Raw genomic sequence first — 11,488 nt, 5'->3', positions numbered from 1 at the left:
GCAGACCCCTCCATAGCTGTCAACTTTCAAATTTGAAAATAAGGGATCAGCAGCCTCGAAAATAAGGGATCAGCACCCTCACCTGTGCCAGGAACAGTCTAACAATCCAGGATAGTAGCAGGAAACAGCGCTGGAATAAGGGAATTTCCCGCAAAAAAAGGTAAGGTCGACAGCTACGGACCCCTTGCCCTCACGAGTCAGGCCCATATGAAACAAGACACAACACAGTAGTTATGGAATTAAAAGTAGGCCACAACTTTTTAAAAGTTCATTGGGCATGTATTCCTCCCAGCCCCCAGCTGGGTACTGAGGCTGAGCAGGGGCAGGTAGGCAATATGGGGGACACTGCAAAATGGATGTTTACACAGCTGCCCCCCCCCCACTCCTTCAGTTCTGGGAGTTTTGTTGCAGGTAAAAACCTGCTCTTCCTGGGTCTTGCCAATGAGACACAGGAGACTGAGAGGAGAGTCCATCATTTATTAGTTTGTGCAAACTAACTGATTTAGTGGGATATTTCATAAAAGCTGAATGTCAGAGTTGAGGGCTTCTCTCTTCACCACAATCACCACGGGAGCCTCTTGACATTTTTATAGTCTGCTTATAGTTTTTACAGCGGGTCATAAGCACATCGTATCATCCATCAGAGTCACTCAGTTCAGATCTCTGCTGAGGCCTGGGTTTGCCCTTCCAACAACTCATAAAATGACAAATCCCGGCTCACAGCCCTTTCTGCCTCCTGCTCTTGGCTTATTCCAACTGCTCTCTCCTTACTCTTACTCTTACTCTCTCTCCCCCTCGGGCAGCTCATCCACTTCTTGCCCAGGGGACTTGAAACCTCTGGTTCGTCCCTGACACTGAACCCCAGGTGTTGTCCACTAAGACTTTTTATAGGGTATACAAAACAAAGAATACACACGCAGTCCAATTGGAAGCTCCAAAACATCTGCAGAGGGTTGTTGGCGAACGCCCATTGGACACAGTCCTTCCGTAGTCCTTCCCAACTGCCATACAATCTTTTCTTCAGTGTCTCCAGCGACAAAGCAGCAACTTGGCTGTTTGTGTCTTTTATGAACAAAAGGGAGCCTTTGTGAGCCAAGGGTTTTAACAGAACCCCAGTGTCTCATTCAAAGAGGCTCCTACAGACCCCCAGATCTCCCCAGTACCTCAGTTTGACCATACACCAAACACTCATGGCCAGTGTCTCACAGCAAAACCTCTCTAACGGGGCCCTGCTAACATGGCCGTGTGATGGGTTCGTAATCACGCTACTCCTCCATTCTGCTGATGGACTAAAGAATACAGCCCCAGGCCTAAAACTGCCAAAGCTGTGACAATTGCTACAGGGAAGGCAAAACCTGCAGAGCAAGGGAATTCCTTCCCGGCTCTAGGAAACAGCAACCATCGTGCGACGCCCGCAGACCTGAAAAGCAAAAGATTAACCTGCAACAACCATAAACAATTAGAGCAAGGGTTGGGTGGGTGATGCTCCAAAAACGACTGCAAGGGCTTTGTCGGCAGGAGCATCCTTACCTGGCCTCTGGCTCCGCCCCCAGGCCGCCGCCGATTGGCTGATTCAAACCAGGGCCGGCCGGGAGCCCTGTAGCCTCGGCGGCCATCCCAGGGGATGGAGCAATGGCCAGCCAGTCAAGGCTTCTCTCTGGGCCCGGGAAGCCATTTTTACCATAGTTTTTCATACATCACAAGCATTATTCAAATCCTGCCAAAGTCTTTAGTTGTTTACAGTGTTCTCTTAAATACATTTAAAATTTTCCCCATTATTTCTTAAAGTTCTTCTCTTCCTGGTTTCTGATTTTCCTGGTCATTTTTGCCATTTCTGCGTAGTCCATCATCTTCATCAGCCATTCATCTCTGGTCGCCTTTGTCTTTTTCTAACTACCACCCAGTCCTACAAGCCAGCTGAGAGAAGGTGCCCCACTCATTACCTGTCTCACATGGATCAACTTTCCTTTGTTTCCCGTAATGGTTCATCAACCTCAACACAGAAAGCGAGCCTGGCTTAGATTATAACACTTGCTGGATCCAGGAGTCAGGAGGGTCTTGCCATGGAGCCGACTTTCCCACCCCAAAGTCGTAACAGTCTGAATGCTCTGAGAAGAAGCCACTCAGGGATGTTGCCCTTTAAGAATACAGCAAGAGCAGCAATCCTATAGAGACTTATGCTGTAACAGGGCAGAGCTGAATGTGTAAAGGCTTTGGTAGTAGAACATAATAGTGGTAGGTGGTTTATTGACACAGTTTTTCATCAGTATGAACTTTTTTCCTTTTTTTTTTTTTTTGCTAAAGTATAAATGAAAAGGGTTATCCACTGTTATTTGCTCTTTCCATTGAACCCTTAACAGCATAAATAAAACACAATGTGAAGTTTTGGAGTGTTGATATACAAGGTTAAAGTCCACATGATCACTTTGTTCTCACATGAAATTGTGCTTTTATTGTCTAACCCAGAGGAAATGATGCCTGAAGTTTGGGGAGAATGAGAGGGATATGGAAATGTGGCTGGTCTGAAGACGAATGAAGCAAAATCTGATTTGCAACTTAGCTAGCTTCAACGTTTCCCCTTGATAACTAAAATATTTGGGCACGTGTATCTGTAAAGAAAATAAATTTTGCTCTGTTACTCTGGCAGAGCAAAAATAAATTGAAAACTATGGGGAATCTAAATCTCTCCTGCCTTGGATGCATCACCACAGTGAAGATGTCAATTCTTGCAAGCTTTCTTCCTTCTTATTCCAAGTTTTACCAATTGTGATTGCTCCTGAGTGACAGGGTCCAATTCAGAAGAACCCTCAAGCTGTAGACCTGCTCCTTCCAGCAGTTTATGAACATTTTGCATAGCATAGAGAAAGCACATTGACAAAGCCTTTTCTCCCTCTCTAATAACACTTGAACTTGTGGATGTTCAGTGAAGCTGAATGTTGGAAGATTTAGGACAGATAAAAGAAAGTACTTCACTTCAAACTGTGGAACTCTCACCCCATTATGAGGCAGGAATCGTAATTGCTTCCTTTTGTGTTGGAGAATCCTGCCCAAAAGAAGCTCAACAACAAAAGAAGCTCAACAATCTCCCCCACCCCCGTTTTTGTTTCGGGCCAAAAAAATGTTGTTGTTGTTTCTTCGTGACCCCCTGGGCCAGAGCACGCCAGGCACTCCTGTCTTCCACTGTCTCCACAGTTTGGTCAAACTCATGCTGGTAGCTTTGAGAACACTGTCCAACCATCTCGTCCTCTGTCGTCCCCTTCTCCTTGTGATCTTTCCCAACATCAGGGTCTTTTCCAGGGAGTCTTCTCATGAGGTGGCCAAAGTATTGGAGCCTCAGCTTCAGGATCTGTCCTTCCAGTGAGCACTCAGGGCTGATTTCCTTCAGAATGGAGAAGTTTGATCTTCTTGCAGTCCATGAGACTCTGAAGAGTCTCCTCCAGCCAAAAAAATAGGGGTTGTCTTATACATGGGGCATGTTATACACGGAAAAATACAATAGCCTATGTAGCCTGCCAATTGGGTCAAGTACGGGAAGCAAAAACAAATGTTTTATTATATGATTATTTCCTTTTTATTGCCTTGAATGTGGAATCTGCATAATAAACCTCATGTTGGTAAACCAATGTGTTCTGGTCCAGAATTATTATATGTTTAAATTAATCTCATCTTACTTCATCTCACATTAGTCTCTTTATTCTTTCAGCCAAGCCACAGAGAAAGTGTACCCTAACTCTTGTGGGGGTGACTAGAGGTTGAAAACTGGCAGAAACCATACCCTCCAACATTTCTCTGATGAAAATAGGGAGGTCCCATTCCATAACGATAATTTTACAATTTATATCCTACACGTCTTACTGGGTTGCCCCAGCCACTATGGGCAGCTTCCAATGTATATAAAAACATAATAATACATTAAACATTTTTTTAAAAAACCTTCCCTATACAGGATTGCCTTCAGATGGCTCTGGGGTCGGATAACTCCATACCCTCCAAATAGGGACATCGTAAGGAAAAGTGGGACATTCCAGGGTGAAATCAGAAACTGGGATGGCTTCTCTAAATCAGGGACGTCCCTGGAACACAGGGACACTTGGAGGGTCTGAGAAACTCAGGTGATGCTCCAGTTTCTCCAATTGATATAGTCTCTCAATATTTAAAAGCTGGGCAGCTCTTTGTTCCGGAAAGTGGCGGCAAATTGATTTTTAGTGTGCTTCAAGGTAGGGTTGGTTCCAGCTGAATCCTCATCCAACCCATTTTTACCAAGTGACCTCTGAGGTGCCAGAGCACTTAGAGGAATACCCTCCAAAGGTCTCTAAGAATGCTGCAATGTTTTGCAGACAAGTACAGATTCAAAAAATAATTGAGAAAGGTGTGCAAAATAGGCCTGGGGTGTGTGATGGGTGAGCCCCAATGTATTTCAAGCCAGAATAAGCCCTAAATGAAGGGGGAGGGATTTGGTTCAGAACAAACCTCTTATGAAGTAAAGTTCCCCATTATAAATAACTTATTCTAGCCGGAAGTTGGTGGGCTTGAATTTGTGATATCTGGGTTTGTGGACCAAATAAAATATTGTTTTATAAGTGGAATAGTTGGATGTTACCTTGGAGTGCATGTTTTGAATATTTTTTTATATATAGCTGACAGATGAAGAATCAGAATCCCCTTCTTTTTTTTCTTCTTCTTTCTTGTTCCTTTATTTTTGTTTTTTCATGCTTTTTTTCATTGTAAAAAGTTATTTTGCAGTTGATATTAACATTTGTATATGTTCTTTTAAGCTTTAATAAGAACTACTGTGGGGAAAAATAAATGGGTGGGCTTATTTACGTATCCCTTTGTTGTATTTTGCACATCTGACTCAAGAGTAAGGCCGGACCTGCCATGAGGAAAGAGTGAGGCAGCTGCCTCAGGCGGAAATATGGAGGGTCTGTTAGTGGAGAAAGCTCTCTGTGTTTGTACGCTGGGCAGCCTGTCCTGCACACACTAAACTGGGCCACTGACCTCAAGGTGCAATGGAGGATGTGTAAATCAGATTCAATGGTCTGCTGAGCTTTTATACATGAAGTGGAAGGGCATCTTCTTGCCCTTTGCTTCAGGCAGAAAAGCCCCTTGACTTTCATGGAAATTTTTCATTGCTTGGATAATGTCATATTTGTTTTGCTGCTGGGTAATGGGCACCACCAATTCTATTACCTATCCTGGTCTTTTCAAGCACAACTTGTTTGGAATGTATATTTCATATTATGATTGCTTTGGGATACAGCATTATGCAGACCCTCAACTATGTTCATATTTTCCAGGGACATTCCCGGATTTACAGAAGCCATCCTGGTTTCTGATTTGATCTTCGAATGTCCCGCTTTTCCTTAAGACATCCCTATTTTCATCAGAGAAATGTTGGAGGGTATGGAGTTATGCGACCCCTGAGCCAAAGAGATAAGTACAGTGGTAGTTCAGTTGTTGAACGCAATACATTTCAGAAGACCGTTCAACTTCTGAAACGTTTGACAACTGAGGCGCAAAGGTTGCAGACTTTGCAGTCTGCAAAGTCAGTGGAGAAAATTTAAAAAACACAGTGGAAGCCGTTTAACTTCCAAGGCACGTTCGAAAATGGAAGCATTTACTTCTGAGTTTTCGGCGTTCGAAAACCGAAACATTCTGCTTCCGAGACACTCAAAAACCAAGGTACCACTGTAACTGACAACCTTTAGAAGACATCTGAATCAGCTAAGTATAGGGAAGTTTTTAAATGTTTAATGTTATATTATTATTATTTTTATATGTTGGAAATCACCCAGAGCAGGATATAAATATAATAATAAATATAATAATAAATATAATAATAAATATAATAATAATAATAATAATAATAATAATAATAATAATAATAGTAGTAGTAGTAGTAGTAAATAAATACATAAATGAACAGGGCATCCCCTATTTGGAGAAATGATGGATGGGTATGCATTATGTTAACACCTATTGGCACATGTATCTAATTTATATAAACAGTCCCCTGACGGTTACCGGTAGGTCCAGTCGCGGACAACTCTGGGCTTGTGGCACTCATCTCGCTTTATTGGCCGAGGGAGCCAGCGTACAGCTTCCAGGTCATGTGGCCAGCATGACTAAGCCAACTCTGGCGAAACCAGAGCAGCGCACGGAAACATCATTTACCTTCCCACCGGAGTGGTACCTATTTATCTACTTGCACTTTGACATGCTTTCGAACTGCTAGGTTGGCAGAACCGCCGACCTTCTGATCAGCAAGCCCTAGGCTCTGTGGTTTAGACCACAGCGCCACCCGCATCCCTTTATATAAAATTCATTTATATAAAATAATTTTATCCCTTTCATCTTGTTCTTGTGTTTGGCTTTGGGTTCTGAGGGACTGTTCTTTTTTGGTGTGTGTGAGAGAGATTCAGCATGGGATTGGCATGCAGGTGGTGAGTCCTTCCAGGTGCCTCAATGGTCCTGGAAAAAAGACTCTCCTGGGAGCAGAGTCCCTGCTCCCTCCCCTCTGTGTTAGTTGGATGACATAGGCGTTGTCCCTTCCCCTTGTGCCACACCCTCCCCGGGGAAAGGTAAATTGCAGCTGACATGCAGCCAGAGTATTCTGTCAAAGGCAGGCGGCAACCTTGAGTGAAGAGCACCTCGGGCAGGTAAGTGCTCACCTGAGATGCCGCAAAAGGCACCTCAGAGAGGAGAATGGGAGAGGGGTAAAAAGGCCCTCAAGGAGGGAGAGAACAAATACCTGGAACACTGAATGAGATTTCCTTGAAATAAATGATGGCAAAGGTGTTTCATAGAGCAGGCATGTATTTATTTAACCATCTGCTTGGTCACCAAAGGTGACAAGGAGCTGTATGCAGGTGAGTGAGATGGGGGCTGCTGGGGGCTGAGCACTCTGCCCCTCATGTGGCAGGCCCTTGTGCTTTTTTTCTTGGTTTTTTTATTGAATTATTACAGAAAGAGAGAGAACAAACAAAGGAAAAAGGAAAAAGACACTCTTTACACCTATACCATACAGAAAGTAAGTAAAGTTATTAGAAAACCAAATGAAAAACACAAATGACTGCTGGGGGCTGAACACTCTGTCTCTCATATGGCAGCCCCTTGTGTTTTTATACTGACTGTGGAGGAGACCTAGTCTAAGGTTGCCATATTTCAAACAGTGAAAGTTGCTGAAGTGTTTTTTTTGGGGGGGGGCAGTTGTTGAATTTTTTGGGGAGGGCAAAGTTGTTGAGTTTTTGGAGGGGAAAGTTGTTTGTTGAGTTTTTTGGCAAAATTGCAAAAACCCCAATGTTTTTGAGCTTTTTTAAAGCAAAATCGACAAAAATGACACTGCCAACATGGGTTGTCATACGTCTGAATTTTACATTTCTGCCTGGACACTGCTTCCAACTGCAGTATTCCGAGTATGTCTGGGAAATTTCGGACGTATGGCAACCCTGTTCTGGTTGCTAACCACATTTTTACTCAGGTTTGGTACAGATGGGATGAAATGCTTCATTTGTCCCCCTCCCCTCCAAGTAAAAAGCCAGCCTAGCAATTTATGTGTTTATTATGTTACCTAGTAACTTTGGGAGGCTGTTAACTAATTCATGGTGCATAAGAAGCAAATCCAAAGGTACCTGCCCCAAAGAGCTCACAGTGTAAAAGTATGCACGGGGAAAGCTGCAAATAGATGGAAGCTGGGGACCAAGCTAGCCTTTTCCACTCCCTGAAGTGCTGACTGTTGTGTCTTCCTTCTCCCTCTCATGTGCAAAACACAACAGTGCAAACTGCAGGACCCAGAAGGTAGGGGTCTTATGGTGCGGTGATGCCACACGATGGAAGCAGCAAGAAGGGTCAGGTGGTGTGTAGGATTCGGGCAAAGAAATATCAATAGCAACTGGCAGTGCTGATACATTTTAAGAGCCTGGTCAGCTAAACAGAGGTGTAGTGTGGGGGGAGGCAGGGGGGCATGGCCCTGGCAGCACAATTTTGAGGGGGCACAAACCAGGCATCCCCATTCAGGGATCCCTGTCTCACCCTGCCTGCTGCTGGGGGGTCTCTGGGCTCCTAATTCCAGGATGGTCTCACTGTCACATCCCTGGCCCCCTCACTGAATGGTTGCCTGGCCAGTGCTCACCCACTCCTTGCTTGGACAGTGAGCTGGCACAGGCATAGACAAAGGGAGGTGGGCAAGGGGTGACCCCAGAGTGGCCTGGTCTGGCACTCCTCTCCACGGGCATCAGGGGAATTTGCCCATCAAGGGCTGCATCGACCAGCTGGGCTCCCCCCTGCACAGGCAGGCAGGCAGGCAGGCAGGCAGTGCAGCACAGTCCCACTTGGTGCTGCTGGTGAGGGCTGGGCTGGCACAACAGGCTCCGTTCATCCTCCGTGGCCCCGGGCCCCAGCAAACGCTGCTACACCACTGCAGCTAAAGTCCACTTTGGAAGAACAATAGAGCTTCTTTTCAAAACACTTGCTCCTGTATCTTCATTGTTAAAAAAAACCCTGCCCTTTCCTTTGTTGAATACTTTATGAGTCTATTTTATTTGTCACTGAACCTTTCTTCCTGTGACCCTTTTCGAATGACCATCCTAGCTTTGAACTCCTAGTATTCAGTTTCTTTCTGCTAATCCTTTCCTCATCCCGTTAAACTGGTTTTTTCAATTTATGATTGGTATTTTGGGTGCCGTGAACATGACATTTCCCCCATCCAACTGGCAGCCAATGGATTTTCAACAAGGAAAATCCCAAAATGGGAAGTAAATCCAATACAAAAATCGCATTGTGGCGGTGGGTTTTGGTGCCATTTCTATGATCCCATCTATCCCTACACACACACACACACACACACACACACACACACACACAAAAAAAAAAACACCCCCCCTTTCCATTTTGCTTCTGTTAGCCAATAGAAAAGGATGCAGGTTCCTGGAAATTTAAAAATAATTTTTAAAACAGCTCACTTGTGCAGAAGAGATCTTCCACAAGGCAGCTGTATTTAATAATTATAATATAAGTTTGCTCTTGCAGGCACACAAAACAGGGAAGGAAAGGGGGGAAAGTGAGTGATTCCACATTGTTGCCTATCTCAGAGGGTGTGAGGCTTGTGCTAGGCAGGGTTTCTGCACATATCGGGAATTCAGCTGTCGGGGACAGCGTCCTGGCTGAAATCCCTGAAATGTCCAGGGAAATCTGGACATATGGCAACCCCTATCAGAAGTGGCTCAACAACTCAACAACTTTTGTGTCCGGATTTTCACTTTCTCAAATACGTGCAGAGATTTCATTCCGGGGCTCCCTGCTCCTACTCTGTTACTTGGCTCAAATCAGATTTTTCACCATTCTGCTTCAGTGCAAGGTGGGACCACCCGAAAACAAGCACAATAGGTGTGCCTGGACCATTTCTCCACATTCAGCAGAAAGCTGCAGCAACAGAAGGGAAATACGATGAGGCCTGATGGGGCAGGTGGTTGTCGGCTTAGATTTGTTGTCCAGCTGTTGCTTCTTCTGCAGTAAAGGCAAGCCAGTTAGCTCAAGTTGTACTGGAGCCAGGATTGAAGTGTGGAAAAGGGCAAAGGTAGCAAAAAAAAATCTCAGCAAAATGCTCTCAAGTAATTAAGACCTATAAAGAAATTGTTTATCAAAAACTATATTTAACAATAGGGTGAAAGCAAGAGGAGATCCTTTTAAACAAATAACATGAAGAACAGAACTAGAGAAAGGAACATATTAATCACTGTGAATCTGAAAGCAATACAGGCACACCTATTGGTCCATAGCGGCCCATGAGATAAAATCCAAAGAGCGACAGCAGCAAAGCTCCTTTATTAAGATGGATTGAAAGTAATGAGCAAGCTTCTAAGTTCATCAGAATTCTTGTTCAGGGTGGACGTTAACCAAAAAGAAAAGGGGAAGGGTGTGTGTGTGATTGAACTGTTACTAGGCCAGCGGCAGATTTAGAGGTTCGGCCACCCTGGGAATGGAGCCTCGAGAAGCAGGGGACACCAAACTGGCATCACACAGGGCACCGCGGAAATTTGAGACCCCCAAATCTACCACTGACTAGGCAATAGTCCTAAAAGGGAACAGAGGATGTTTTCTTCACACTTGATTTGGTTAGGCTGTGCACTTTGGAAAAAGCCCTCAGTGGTTGCAGTAGAATAATAGTCTCAGAGAACTGTAGAGGTGGAAGGGATCATGACTGCTTTCCCTTTGAAATAATAAAAGCCTACAGTTCCTGAGGTAGGGACGCAGGTGGCGCTGTGGGTTAAACCACAGAGCCTAGGATTTGCTGATCAGAAGGTCGGCGGTTCGAATCCCCGCGAGGGGGTGAGCTCCCGTTGCTCGGTCCCTGCTCCTGCCAACCTAGCAGTTTGAAAGCACGTCAAAGTGCAAGTAGATAAATAGGTACCGCTCCGGCGGGAAGGTAAACAGCATTTCCATGTGCTGATCTGGTTCGCCAGAAGAGGCTTAGTCATGATGGCCACATGACCCAGAAGCTGTACGCCGGCTCCCTCGGCCAAGATGAGCACCGCAACCCCAGAGTCGGTCACGACTGGACCTAATGGTCAGGGGTCCCTTTACCTTTACCTTTACAGTTCCTGAGATCCAGCTTAATGGGAAAGAAGAATGGGGCAAGATGGTAACTCTGAGGTATCTCCCAGCCCTATCGTTGGCCAGTCCAGCAATGCGAATTGAACCAGAAGTCAGATACCAGAGAATCTAGGGCTCCTGTTGCCCATATAAACCTCCTGGCTGATTATTCTGGGCAGCCCAAAGTGAAGCATATGGTAGCCAATTTGCCCTCACATGGCCTGAATATGAAGGGCCAGGAGGGTTTACTGAATGCATCTTGGACCAAGACCCCTTCTCCACATCTCCTCTTCTCTCTCCTCTGCCCAGGTGGGTGGGTGCCAGGCTAGATGACCAATGCCACGGGTCAGATCACAGGCCACGCCAAACACGTATAGCGCAAAAGGGGCAAATGAAAGGGGGAAAGCTTTGGGCAAGAAGAGAGTGATGAACCATGCCTACATGTCCTTTCCCCAAAAAAGCTACCATCGCCCAGCTGCTTTTTTATGGTAGCTTCTGGGTCCTAACCAGAGCCCAACCAGAGGAAAAGCAGGTCAAGGAAAGGGGTGCTTGGGGAAATGATGTTGATCAGGAAAACCAAGCAGGTGTCAAGTGAGAGAATACAGGCAGTTTTGTGCAGCCAGTGGGTGGGGATGCTGAACCAATCTCAAGGTTGTGGGTTTGAGTCCCACGTTGGGCAAAAAGATTCCTGCGCTGCAGGGAGTTGGACTAAGGGACCCTTGTGGTCCCTTCCAACTCCATGATTCTATTATTTTAACTGGACCGCATGAAAATGCCTGTACCTGTTTGGTTTTGGGAACAGGTTCGACATGCAACAGTTTAAATATCCTCCCCCAAATCTCGGCCAGGGACTCTTTGCTTCCATCTATAGCTGATGCTCTTAAATAGTGGGATAGAT

The 11,488-nt window shown here is 45.2% G+C and overlaps 2 pseudogenes across 4 annotated transcripts in view; both read left to right on the top strand.

Annotated features, from left to right (window-relative positions):
- Nucleotides 1-6,480: 6,480 nt before the first annotated feature.
- LOC309360048 (beta-1,3-galactosyltransferase 1 pseudogene) overlaps nucleotides 6,481-11,488 on the top strand; it is a 101,259-nt pseudogene continuing 96,251 nt past the window's right edge. For all 3 annotated transcript variants that reach the window (XR_014173414.1, XR_014173417.1, XR_014173419.1), the window contains exon 1: nucleotides 6,481-6,659. The product of XR_014173414.1 is annotated as a beta-1,3-galactosyltransferase 1 pseudogene (transcript). The remainder of the gene's footprint in view (nucleotides 6,660-11,488) is intronic.
- The window catches only part of LOC309360052 (beta-1,3-galactosyltransferase 2 pseudogene), a 96,738-nt pseudogene continuing 95,025 nt past the window's right edge, over nucleotides 9,776-11,488 (top strand). Inside the window, exon 1 of the transcript XR_014173415.1 lies at nucleotides 9,776-9,840. The product of XR_014173415.1 is annotated as a beta-1,3-galactosyltransferase 2 pseudogene (transcript). The remainder of the gene's footprint in view (nucleotides 9,841-11,488) is intronic.

The sequence above is a fragment of the Podarcis melisellensis genome, assembly GCF_964234715.1.
Source record: "Podarcis melisellensis genome assembly, chromosome: 17".
NCBI classification, from domain to species: domain Eukaryota; kingdom Metazoa; phylum Chordata; class Lepidosauria; order Squamata; family Lacertidae; genus Podarcis; species Podarcis melisellensis.
Note: the sequence above shows the minus strand (reverse complement) of the source record. Positions and strands in the feature narration are given on the sequence as shown.